We start from the raw sequence: 13,688 nt of genomic DNA, 5'->3' as shown, positions 1-13,688 counted from the left end.
TAGCAACTCCCAGACTGGTGGATTTGTCCCGAGTCTGTTTGGGTCTCAGGATCCCGTAGGCACAGCCTCAGTGGATTATTCTGTGTAACTTTGTGTGTATAGTGCATGACATCTTGTGTGGCCAGGGCAGGAATAATTCAACATGACCTTGAGTTTGAAATGGGGTCTGTTGTAGCTGAGAACATACCAGCATGGAGGACGTTTATAGGGGCCGCCACCGAGTGAACAATGTATTGTCCTGAAGATGCCGAGTTTTCAAGTTAGAAGGTTGTGAGGATTTTAAATTCAGAAACCCCCAGGGATCGAGTTGACTGGTGGACAAGCCCCGGAGAGAAGATCTGATTGAGCAGATAAGTTGTCCAGGATTCCTTGAAAATCTGTTCATTCCAAGCCCAGCCAGCTTAACTTCTTGACACATCACCCAAATAGAATCGTAAATGCCGTGGGAAAGAATCTGGAAGTAGGGGTGGGTTCTGTGAAGTCTGTGAGTGGGAAAAACAAGCATGAATTATTACAGTGAGGCCAGATTAGAGTTACATTTTAGGTTCTCATGAGCAGAGGAGGCCACTGCTTTAGATCGCCGTGATCTGGTGGCCACCAGCCCCCTGTGGCTGCGGAGCACCTGAAATGTGGCTGGTCCGCGTAGAACCACGCTGTCAGTACAACACACACCAGGCATCTGGGGCTTAGTAGGAAAACAAGGGGGAAATATCCTAAGAAAATTTAGATGGGTTACATTGTAAAGAAGACTTTAGCCATATTGGATTAAGTAAAATATTTTATAATTTCACCTGTTTCCCCCTCTACCTTTTTTTAAAACGTGGTTACTGAGAAAATTTAAGATTATATATGTGACTCCCACTTGAAAGATTCTATTTTTATTTATTTTTTTTATTAGCGCGCGAGCGGGGTCGAGTAGAGGGAGAGAGAATCTCAAGCAGGCCCCACGCCCAGCATGGGGCCTGACGTGGGGCCTGACATGGGGCTTGATTCCACGACCCTGGGGTCATGATCTGAGCTGAAATCGAGAGTCGGACACTGAACTGACTGAGCCACCTGGGTGACCCTAGTTAGTTAGTATTAAATAATCTCTGTGCCCAACGCGGGGCTCAAACTCAACAGCCCCGACATCAAGAGTCACACACTCCATCGACTGTGTGGCTCCCATTTTAGATGAAGGATGGCTAAACACCCCAAGATGTGTTCATTGTTGCTCTGGGTCAGTGAACTTTCTGGAAAGTCTAGCTAGGCTCCAGTTGAGAGTCCTGTAATGAATGCTGCAAGAGACGATCTGTGTTTGCTTTTCAGATTCACCCACCCTGGACAGAAATGGGTCAGACAGTGTCCCTCCAGCCATGGTCTGACTGTAAAGTGATGGGACAGTTGCCATGGCTGGGAGAACGAGTCGCCCCACATTCTTGGGAGGCACGAGTGCCATTAGATGCACAGGGCTGTGGGCCTCGCCATGGCAAGCCTGAGGGGCGGGCGGTAAGTGCTATTGCTCAAGTTCTGGCATAGTCCTCCCGGGTAAAGGACTCTTACCCAATGGAAGGACCTTCAGGGAGGATTTCTGTTGCTTAAATGGGCCTCTGGACCCGCTCAGTCCAATCATTCCAGGCACACAGGCCCACGGGCAAGAGAGCACCCTTGAATTCTTCAGTGGGATTGAGACTTTGCCCTACAGTCATCGATGGGAGCTACAGAGCAGTTTCACACGGAACCTGTTTGTGAAGAAGGTGTGCCTTTATATAAAGTAAAGTTAGATTTATGTTGGTGATTTCCTTTCCCAGGTTGGTGTGGGAGGATCCCTTTTTGAGCAGGGCCCAGTTGTTCCCTTGCAAGAGCGCTGGATCTTGCCCTTGTGTGCCGAGAGAGGTGGGGAGGCTTTCTTGGCAACACAGAACATCCACCCTCACTCTTGGCTTTTTCACTAGTCAAAGGGTCAAGGGGTCACCATACCAGTTGTGAGTAATACTATCTAGAGGGCTGGCAAAATGAGGCTGACCCCAAGTGGCTTTTCAGGGTGTCTTTCTTTCGATCCTGCGTCCAGAGTACTGGTTAAACCAGTCCATATCTGGCTGATTATTATCAATAAAGTAAACTTAACTCTCTGGCCAGAAACAGTCTCTGGCAGCCAGTAGCTTAGGTTTATCAGGTGAAACTGCATTAGTGACTACAGTTTGCTTTCCAAAGAGGGCAGTGGCTCTTAATGTGAGAAGTTGGGGCTGATTCTGCACTGGGGGTGGGGGGACCCGAGCGCCCACTCCTTTTGCATACTCACAGCCAGTAATGAGTAGTGTTATGAGGCTGGTCTCTTTCCACAGAGAGCTGGTGGGTGGTTAGCAGCACATTGGTGCTTAAGAGTGAATGGGTAACTGCATGGGTTGTAGACTCTGACCCTTTGTTGAGAACCTGCTGGGTGGTGGCCAGTGGTCTGCACGTACTGGTTGACCAAAGATAAAAAGTCACAGCCCCTCCCCTGCATGTAAGGAAGCCATGGCTAGTTGGACTAGTAATTACCCACACCAATAACTACCTACATTTGGGGGCTTAGGAAAAGCAGGAGAACCTATGAATAAATATTCACAGTTAAGTGGAAGGCAGGGATAGCGCTGTGCCTCTTGAACAGAAAATTGAAAAATTCTGGAGCTTAAGGGCTTCGGTGGCCGGAATAATACAAACGTTTATTTGCATTTTCGGTTTGCACTGTTCTCATTTGTGCTTCTCTGATCCTCTTGACAATCTCAGAGGTAGTTTTCCCAGACCAAGACCTTTCCTGGGCTCATGGTGAGATGGCAAGGTCCTGTGAATGTATGCGATTCGCCCAAGGTCCTGCAGCGAGGGAGTGGCTGGACTCAACATGGGGTTCTTCCTGCACACCGTGCCACATCCCACGGCTACAGTTTCTGCAGTAGCTTGGAGAGTTCTGAAGACTGACGTAGCCTTTGTAGGTTTCATCCTAGAGGAGTTTGGGGGCTGGCTTTGGGGAGAAGAATATGACAGCTGTAGTTGTGGATGTGATTGGAGGGACAAAAAAGGTGTCCATCCGAGAGGTTTGTGCCAGAGGCTTAATTTCCTTTATTTCAGGACTGGAAGTTATTTAAATTACTTTATAGACTTCCTGTTTCCTTGCAAGAGCTCATTAAGTCCACGCTGAACGGCAGCATTTGCCATAACGGAGCCACTAGACCTGCACTTCCCATTTCATCCTCTAGGACCCCCAGATTAGAGAGGTATGTGCTGAGAATAGAGAAGTGTTTGGTAAGCTGATTTATGGTGACCCTTTTCATAGACTTCCAGTTAGGATTGGACATCGATGGTCTTCCTCAAGGGTGAGGAATTACCCAATGCTCTGGACTCTGGAGACTGTTTTCTAGGCTCGTGAGTTTCACCAGTATGTAATGGGGATGAGGCAGGCTCGTCTCATCCGGCCACAGGACCAGGAACCCTGCCTATGTTTTTGGCGACTGGAGCACAGCCTTGTGCCTCTAGATGTGGCAGTAGAAGCTGATGTGTAGGCTCTGAGGGCCGAGGGTTTCCCCAGTGGTTAGGAATGTGTGTTGGTATAAGTGTGGATTACCTTAACCCTGTCTTTTACTCGCTGGGAAGGCTTTTAGAGAGTGATTCCAGAACTGCATTACAGCTTTTTCAACTGTGCCCAAAGGCAGCTCTTGAAGCAGTAAGTGTTTGGACGGTTTACCTTTAAACTTGCCCAGAAAATAATTTTAGGTGACCAGGAAACACCCAGCCCCATGCGCATCTATAATTGTTCCATCGGGGGAAACCTGTCCCTGCGCTCAGACCCGAATTTGTTGCAGAGTGCTAATTAGGAACGATAGCAACAACAAACAGGTGTTATGAGGGAGCATGAATGATGTCGCATCAGGAAGCTGTTGCTGGCTCTGTGTGGATGTGTGGGCCAGCTTTGATGCAGGGAAGCCATGCTGTTTACCTGCTACTCACCTGGGGAAAGGTAGAAATCGGATGGGCTACCACCTCCAGGCTTTCCTTGACTCAGTGGCTTTTATTCCTTGGTTTGAAGTTCTGTGACACACCATATATCCCTTGGGTACTCAGTACATACTCCATTTCAGCTGGTCTAGTAGGTCTTGGGGGACTCCCAATACCTGGGAGTTGGGGGGCAGGGCATCATTCCTTACTAATGGGCAGACAAGAATCTTTCTGAAGATGGAGGTAATATGGCGACTTAAATGTAACCTGAGTCAGTCCTGCCTGTCCAAGTGAATGCTGAGTCTTAAATACGCATTTACAACATTAAAGTCTGTAATTTCTTTGTAAAGAATTCTAAAATAATAAAGATGACCTGGTAGGCATCAATTCACTTGTATTTTCTAAAAGCTTTTGAGAAGGTCCCTCATAAAAGATTAAGAGAGAACAGAACCCCGGCATGGTGTAAAGTCCCTATTGTGGATTAAAAAATGATGAAGTGATAGGGAACGGAAGAATCCTGGCGGAGACCCCCTGTTTGTGGTGGGCACCAGTTAATAGAGGGGTGTCTGAAGAGTCTGTAGTTGGGGCTGCAGTTATTAAGTGTATTAATTGTTGGGAGAAGGAAATGGAGGGTCAGAGGGTGCAGGCGGCAGCTGTTACCCTGGTTTTTGTCCCTGGATTTGGCCCAGAGTGTCTGTACTGCCTTGAATATACACTGGGGATTGGGCGGTGCAGGGGCAGAGGAAATGAAGTTTGAGAAAGTCTAGAGTGTAATTCAGGTTGGTAGAAAATCTAGTCCACGCAGGAAAGCTACAGTGACCCCTGAAATTGCTGCCTCTCTTGAGGAAAGAGGTTCAGCACTTATCTGGGCATCAGCCGTTCAGTGAAATGCTTTTGTAGGACCAAGCAGATAGAGGAAATTGGGATGGGGTGGGGTCGAAAAACGAAGGGTTTCCTTAGGAAGGAGGGGACGTGCCGTTATGCTGTTGGGTTCTTACTGTCCTGCTGTATAGGAAGGAGGGACAGTTTCTGAGTCTTTCTGTCCATGTTCTCTTTCGTGAAGCTGTATTTATTTTTAGAGTCCTGATGAGGGCAGCCTGTTGTACCTGGAAATGCCCGCCTCTTTCTCTGTGGGGACTCAAAACACGTTACATATGTGTTCCCAGAAGATAAGCATGCAGACCCCTTAGGGTAGACCACACTTGAATTTTCTAAGTACATGGTGGGGCAGCCAAGCTGTTTGGGGAGGCAGATGATCTTGAGTTGCGCGGGCGAGGGCCGTGTATGTACTGGGGGGTGGGCGCAGGCCAAGCCGCAGTCCAGCAGCCTTCCTGCCTGTTGGTGTTTCTTTTTGCTGCCTCCTCCGTGGCTGGCATGAGAGTTCCTTGGGCACAACCGTCTGCCTCAAGAGTGTGTACTTTCCTGAATGGGCTCTTCCAGGCAAGCCATGGATTTCTGTCTTAGTTACCCTCCTTTGTTTACTAATTTCCTTTTGTAGCTGTCTCCTTACCCGGGTCCCACTTTAATTAAAACCTGGAAAGTGCTGGCCTCCCACAGAAATTGTTGCTGAGTCCCTCCTTTTGGCTGTGAGCAGATGCCTCCATGTGGGTTGGGGTCCCCAGAAGGCCCCCCACCCCCAGGGAATTTTTGCAATCTTGGTCCCCCGTAGTTAGAAGCTGCAATTACTACTTGGTCGCTAATTACCCTGCCTAACATTAGATCAGTTTACAGAGGGAGCTTGGAGCCTGTCAGCAAAGGTCAGCCTGAGGTCCTCTCACTAAACAGCCCTCTTGTGATAGCCGCTCAAGGAAGAAGGCATTAGCAGGGAAGGCTGGGGAGCCGGCTGCAGGCCGCAGGGTCCTTGCAGGGGGGATGGGAGGAGGAGAAGGGCCACTGATGACCCAAAGGGTCAGGGAGGCTGATAACCCTTCTCACGAGCTTTCTCAGAAAGCCTGGAGGGAGGTGAAGCCCTTTCTTTCAACGAGAGGCGAGAGGCGTTGCTTGAGAGAGGGCGTGATAGATATGAAGAGGAAACCACGATGTGCCGGTTGGTGACTTTTATTGGTCGACTCTATTAGAAGGGACAGTTCAGCCACGGCCCCTCAGAGGGGCAGCAGGGCCTATGAGAGAGCTCCTCAGACCTGTTATATCTTCTTACCAGCTGGACTGTGTTGTTGGCTCTTTTTTCTTCTTTTCACGGGTTCTCCTAGTAAAGCCATGAATACCTGCGCTGGCATCGTCCCAGGCAGCCATCCCGGACGAATCACAGTCTGGGCCTAGTTGCGTTGGTTCACATATTAAACAGGTAATGATTCCAATTTAAAATGTTCATCCACATATTGTCCGCCATCACCAGCCTAGGCTACTGGTGCTGATAGTCCATGCTGGAAAATAACAATGGAAGAAGCGAGACTGGCAGCCTGGGTGTTTGCTCGCAAGCCTGGCATTGCCGTCTTGTGGCCTGTGGGACTGTGTGGGTGAGTCTCCCTGCTTCTCTGAGCCTTAAGAGTGAGGCTTATGAGGATCTCATGTGCTAAATGCTTCACTGTCTTGTTAACCCTTATAGCCATATGGGGCACATGGGCTCTTAAACCCATTATATGTCTCACGAACCCAACGTAGGTTAAGAACTTGCAGAAATGGTCTCTGTGCTGGGATGCCAGCTGAAGGCACATGGCTCGTGGCCTGTATTATGTCTTTTTTTTTTTTTTTAATCGTTATTGACCTACCTCAGAGTGCCTCTCCTGTGTCTGCCTGTTGGGCACAGTGTTAGAAAACAGTCAATTGAAGTGGGAAGGACTGGAAAGGAAAGAACACGCGGTTTCTCTCGGGTGGATCTCTGATCTTTGGAAGCGGCCTCGTGGCACCGTCCTAAGCGCTCAGTTCCAGTTGTCTGTCTGGCCCGTCACTGGTTGGGACAGGCCTGGAATTCACCGGGGTGCTCCCCCTTCCCATCAGGGTGAGATCAGTATGCGGTCAATGGGGCTCCAGGGGCAGGGTTACAACGTGTAAAGTTCTCGCAGCTTCAGAGCAATTTGGGGATTCCTTATCTGATCTTGTCACAGGTACAGCGTGTCTCCCCCGCATCAGAGGCTCTGGCACCGCCACGACCCAGGAGGACACTGTGCCGTCCTGCCTGTCCGAAGTGGCTGAGGGACAGCACAGAGTGGTTTAAGCATTTGTCCCTCCATCACCTTATGTGGGAGTGCTGTTCCCCACACTGCCGTTATTGGGGGTGTGTGCCCCTCTTTGGACTGAGTCTGAAATGGTTGGCCCAGACCTAACATCTTGATTAGCGTGACAAATGCATAGAAAGGAAAAGGACCCTGTGGTACTCGACAAGTTAGGAGGGTTTGGCCAGAGGGGTCTAGTGAATGGGCTACGGGAGGTTGTCAGGGAAAGGTTTGCAGCTAGAACCTGGGCCTCTGTGTCATCCTGAGTTCCTGGCCCAGAGGAGCCCCAGGCCCATGTATCAAAGATGCGGTACCAAATTATTTTACTGTACTTCCCACCGTCTGGGTGCCGACAAACCCCACTCCCCCCTTATAACTTCACGTTCTTGTAATTGACATATCATCTGATACCTAGAAATTCATCCTGGGCGGAGCTGGAAAGGATTACTCAGCTTTGAGCCATTTAGACTCTTGGGTTATAGAACTCTATGTGCTATGTCCTGGCTCTCCTATTACCGCTAACTTGTTTTGCCAGTATCCTCGCTACTTGTTTCTTCCTTCTGTCCTGTGCAGATGAGTGACATGGTGATAGGGTGTGTTTTCGAGTTTAAAACAACTGAAGGGTTGTTGACTTTTTACACGTGGACTGCCTGCTTCTCCACCGTGCGTGCTCTCAGCGCTCCGCTCTCACTGGCTGGTGGACTTCTGTTGGCGTCATAGTTTATTTCCCTTGCTGCTTCTTCGTCGAGGCAGTGCCATCAGTATTAAAAAATGCAGGAAGTAATTATCAGGGGAGAATCAAGATGAAAAATTAGGATGATTTTGCAATTTAAATTTATTTAGAGTCAATGCTGATGGTTATAAGTTTTGTGGGAGAGATTATTTATTGTGTTGACACATGTATTAATGTAGGGGGTAGGAATCCTGGTTCTTAATATACATGATACCTGCCCATTTAAAGATAGACTAGGCGAACTCTGACCCGGAGCTGAGAATCAGCATAGTTGAAATCCCATCAGCATATCATGAAAATAAATCTGAAGGTCCCCATGCTTTGGAAGAAGACATTTTGGGCATTGCAGATGGGAAGTTGCATATCATGTAAACTCAGAGGAAAGGAAAAGAATGAATGCCTTACACCACGATGGTCAGTGGCGTCTGACCTGCAGGTCGTCTCTCCAGTCTTGATGGTCACAGCTTCCTGATCCAGTGGGTTGAGGAGGATCCTGAGTCCTGGTCCCAGCTGAGCATGCTCTCGTTATTCAGCTGTAGGGAAGGTACGGGTCTGGAGTGTAGGTCAGAGGCTGGGCATTTGTTTCCTGCGAGGGACTGTGCTTTGTGAATCTTCAGGGTTTGAGAACTTGACTTTGGAAAGCTTCTAAATTTGTTCTTAGTGGGTTGATTTATTTTGTTGAGGTCAAATTAGAGCTAATGGCCCTAATGGTTTACAGTGCTCCTAAATGGTTCTTAGCACTTAGGCAGTCTTGGCTGGCCATTTTGGGCGGGTTTCCAAGTGTGGACCATATCATTCAGAGGGTATATTTTTTATTGAAGTTATTATTGAGAGTACAACTTATATGTGTAAGGGAGGTTCAGGGTAACAGCAGAATTAGTTGCACTCAATATTCAACTTTCTCTTGGTATCAAATGCAGGGATGTGTCTGTTCACATGGGCAGCATGGGCATATGGTGAGTGAGCATGACGTCCAGCTGAGAGCTCAGTAGTTGGTGATTGTTCTCTGCCACTTTGCCTAGGAGTATATTGTTCATGAAATGCAGTAATAGAAAGGCTTGGATTTTCTCTGACTGTTCCTGGTTGCCAAGTAGTTCTTGTAAGAGCAGGTAACCAGGTTGAACTACTCTTGGTGCATCCCTTCCAGCCATGGTGTGATATCTGTGAGTTCATGGCAAGGTCTTTGGCAAGAGGATTTTACTTTGCATAAAACTGGCTCCTGTCTCCTGATTTCTGTGTGATTGAGAATAGGCAGGGCAGACAGGTGTCTGCAAAGGAGCTGCGAGTCTCTACTGGTCCACAGAATTAAACCATGCATATGTATGCATTGTCAGGTTCTGTGGGCAATGATCTCCCAGGGCTGTGGGGTACTGCTGAAAGGGAAGAGAATCAGGAGGTTAGGGGCTTTGCTTCCTAAGCTGAGGTGGTAGATCAAGGTAGAGACAGGAGCATTGGTTAATGGTTTCTCCAGACTTTGAAAAACAAAACAAAACAAAACACTTCCTTCAGATTCCTTCAAATCATCTTTCTTTGGCGTGTGAACTTAGAGTAGTGCCCCCTAAGTGGCTTTGAAGGCCAGGTCCAGTTAGATTGTAGGGTAGGTAAAATCTTATTGGTCACTATGGAATGAGCCACAGCTGTTATCAAAGGTTGAGTGAAGGATGGGGGGTTTTGCCTTCTGATTGCTAACGGAATGGCTACTGGGTTTTTCTCAGAACTTGGGTTCCATTTTTCCCCTCTTGCATGCTCTGGAAACACACTTTCCGTGTATTTGCAAGCTTTGAAGTCCTGAAGCTACCTCACTTATTCTCAAGACGGAATAGGTTTTCCCTTGAGCACTTTGAAGAATGTAACACTGTGAGATGCCTCCTTCTGCTGAGAAAAATCTCCACATTCATCTTGTTCATCTTGAAAATCTCATAATCCTCAACAGTGCTGTTCATCTAAAAGCACTGGGTCCCAAGGCAGATGGCTGTGTTGGTGAGCAAGAATGAGTTAATTTCCCCTATTATTAGTAAAACTAAGCCATTGCATTGGGCATGATAGAACTTGAGCCCAGGGTAGCAGCCAAAGTCACCACTGGGTTGCGTCTGTGGAATTGCGTTCTCAAATCGGCATTTGACTGTGTTCAGTGAGTTCCATGGCCACCAAGTTCTCCAGAGAAGTTTTAATTACAAACCAAGGTGATGTGGTTTCTTAAATGTGTTGTAACAAATGGATGTTAGTCCAAGTAGCCCTGAACAGCCCCCTCCATCAATAAAACCCCGTAATTATCACATGGCGGGCTCTAAGGAGGAAATCTCAATGCCCTGAGTGTCTAGTCGGCTGTGTTTCCGGCCTCCCTTTCCTGAAGTTGGGGGCAGGGCGAGGAGGGTGTTGAAGGAGAGCCCTCTCCTCAGAGGCCCCAAGAGGGATGACAAAACCCAGGACAGCCAGGGATGCTGTCCCAGAGAGGAACATGTTAATAGCCTGGGGGTAAGGGTGGCTTTTTTTTGGTGGTGGGCCAGGGGTAGATGTTTGGGGGAGGGAGGGTGGTGAAAATGGAAGACCTTGAAATGGCAAATCTTTATTAGTTTTGTAAACAGCTTTAGGAAGCGCTGGGAGCATCTTGCAGGGACCCTGCAATTATCATAATAAACAGTTTTATCATCTGCTTGGCAATCAATATTGTGGCTTATGCTGCTTTAGTATCTCAGTGGTATTGATTACCTTAACAACTGTGCTGCGGTCAGCTTCCATTAACCCTTGCTCTGCCGGCTGGACCTGGGCCTTCCATGGTTGGAAGGAAAACTACTCTGGTCCCAGCCCAGGCGAGTGCTGGAATTTTGACAGCTGACCAGAGAGACAAACAAAGTTTTTATCTCGAGGTGTGCAACAGAAGGAAGGGTTTTAAACGGAATCCTGAGGCTAATGTAACTTTTCAAAGGCATCTTTCTTACTTTGTTTTTTTTAGTTTTTGGAGACAGTGTATGAAACAGTTACAGTAGTGGGTTTCAGCTGTGACTCAGGAATTTGAATGCTAAGAGTAAGGATTGTGATCCCGCCCTGCCTCGGCTCTGTCCCGTGTTCCTCTCCACTCCACCTGCACGCTCCTCAGGGGAAGACGGACAAGTGTGGAGGTGAATTGAGAACTGTAGCATTGATGCCCTTATGCAACAGGCATTCTGGGACTCTGAGCATTTGTTTTATGATCCATATTTTACAGAGAAACCACTCTTTTCAGGACATCTAGTTCTAGGATTCAGGTTCCACTGGTCTAGTGAGTGTCTGAAGTGCAGTGCTCAATCATAAAATGACAGAATGCCAGAGATAGAGTTTGGTGCCACTTGAGATTGTATCACTGTCACTGCCTGTGCCCCGTCTCTGGTCTGATTAATGTTTATGTTCCCCTTCTGATGGAACAAAGGCAACAAGGACACTTGGCTCTAGGAAGCACCTGGGATGGAGTCCCCAGACCAAGCCAGTGCTTAGGGACTAGGAAATAGTAAGTGACAGTCATCCAGAAACTTTTGGGACAGGATCTTACCAACAGTAGGGGTGGTGATGTGTGTGTTTGTGTTGACTTCCTGTGTTGTTGTTGTTTTCTTTTAACTTCTCTGTTGTGTTTTAAATATGTATTTGTATGTGTGTACATGTGTATCTGTAAGTGTGTATGAAGCTGGGCGTGAGCTTGCACACCATTTCCAGTGGCTCAAGCCCTTTGGCCTAACGTTAGTGAAATCTATCCTAGGGATCTTCAGCATTGCATACCCACCAACACAGATGCTGTTGAACCTGAGTGACACTGACCTCTAATGAGAAGCCAGCTACCACAGCTAGGAGTCTGTTTGTAAAGCTGTTGAGTTTCACAGTGTTGCTGGGAAGTGGAGAAGGGGGAAACAGCGGCAGGACTTGGACTAGGAGGAGAGCGAATTGTGTTAGTTGCTGTCACCTTCCTGCCTTTCTAGCCAGGCTTCTGCCTGTGGCTTCCTTATCCTTCATGGCTGCCCAAGAAAACCAGGAGTGGAAATTGGGCAGATGGGGAGAAAGCCAGTGGGTATGTGATGAAGGTGAGGGTTGTGAGCTAAGCTTGGGAAGTACAGGTAGGCACAGGCAAGGGGGTCTCAGGTGTATGGAATTCCCGGCCATGGGATAAGAGTCCATAAGGGTAAGGGAGCCAGGCCACAGAGCCTAGGCAGCAAAAAAGTAAGGCTGTAGGCTTTATCTGGTAAGGTCCAGGGTAGTAATAGCAAGACTTGACCTTTGTACCAAGCCACAGGCTTGATGAGCTGGGCTGAGCTCACAGATGGTGTGAGTGGATAGACCTACACAGGGGAGGAAGGGGTCCCAGGAGTAACAGTGAGTCTTTTGTGTCCAGAGGGGAAGCTGGTGGGATTGTTTCTCCATTCGTGGTTGGAGAGTCTGCCCACGGTCATGGCTTGAGCCTTCCCATCTGACCTTACCTGTCACCAAGGGATCACTGTCACTCTCTTGTATTCTGGACCCACCCACTTCTCTCCTCATTCTCCTTCTGCCCAGGCTCCATTGGTTCCACACATTGCAAAGTTTTATTTTAAGCAAAATGGTCTTCCTAAAAATGTCCCCTGGATCAATTAGGCCTAAAGGGTGGTTAGTACTTACTACATTGACCACAGTTCCATTGCTTTCCCTTTGGATAGGGACTGTAGCTCTGAGGGCTCCACCATGATGGCAGAAGGTGGACTAGACTGCTCATAACTAGATAGTATGCAACATTCACAATAGGAATGAAGCCAGTTCCCTAGATGTTGGTTTTACATAGGTTTGTGCACTTACGAGTTGTGGAGATGGGTCACGAAGCAGTAATACTGTGGCCACCATCACTCTTTAGATTACCCCACTGGGTCTTAACTTGAACTCTGTGTTGGTACTAGCTCTTCTAAATCTGAACTCATTTGTGAGGATCTCTTAGACATTGACAGCATTTTACTTTCTTCTTTTCACAAATAGCTTTGGGAGCTGAGTGGTCAGGCTACTTCATGCAGGAGTATAGTCTGTGGGGTCGAGAGCATTTTAGAGGGAGTTGTGCACTGCCTGCTGTCTTATATTTTGTTATGGCCAGAGATCCTTGCTTCAGCATTTGGCGCTTTACTAGGTGCTTTTCCAAGCCCTGTAACACTCTGATCTATGTAAAATTTGAGACTTGATGTCTTCCATCAAGGTTCTTGGCTCTGTGGAGCAACCCGGTGTTTGGCATTATTTATAACTCTCTTTTTTAGGTATGAGCAGTGAAATAATATTTGGAGGGGGTTGGTGTATTCAGATTTTTTTTTTTAATTTAGAAGATGAAATGTGATTTTGAAGGGTTTGGAAAGATGATTCTCTTTCAGGAAGTGATGTCTTCATGGAGAAAAGAACACTGGTGTAGAAACCTAGAGATGGAGTCCTGGTCCCTGATTGGCTAGTAACCAGTTAGTGACCTTGGGAAAGAGTGACTCATAGTAGTTACTGTCATGTTTGATGAATCTCTTTAAACCTATAAGATGTGAATTGTGATTCCCATTCTGTCTACTTAACAAGATTGTTGGAGGTCAAATGAGAAATGAATATAAGAGTGTTTGAAAATGTATCTAACATCATGTAAATTGCCTGAGCGGAGTTCTTTGTTCCTGGGAAGGTTGATGCTGGGTGTGACTGTTTTCTTGGTCAAGTACTTACTTACAAATACTGTGGAAAAGTCCATTGCAAAGAGTGTTTCCCAGAAACCGCATCACAGTAATAGGTGTGTATGGGCCCACATGTGGCAAGAAGCCCACTTGTCATTGGGCCATCCAACTTGCAGATGAGCCCAAGAGAGCCAGCCCAGCGGGAAG

At 47.5% G+C, this 13,688-nt stretch overlaps 1 protein-coding gene across 5 annotated transcripts in view; it reads left to right on the top strand.

The window, feature by feature from the left end:
* ZFHX3 (zinc finger homeobox 3) overlaps positions 1-13,688 on the top strand; it is a 249,841-nt gene that overhangs the window by 53,567 nt on the left and 182,586 nt on the right. The window lies entirely within an intron of this gene.

The sequence above is a fragment of the Prionailurus viverrinus genome, chromosome E2 (assembly GCF_022837055.1).
Source record: "Prionailurus viverrinus isolate Anna chromosome E2, UM_Priviv_1.0, whole genome shotgun sequence".
Lineage (NCBI taxonomy): Eukaryota > Metazoa > Chordata > Mammalia > Carnivora > Felidae > Prionailurus > Prionailurus viverrinus.
Note: the sequence above shows the minus strand (reverse complement) of the source record. Positions and strands in the feature narration are given on the sequence as shown.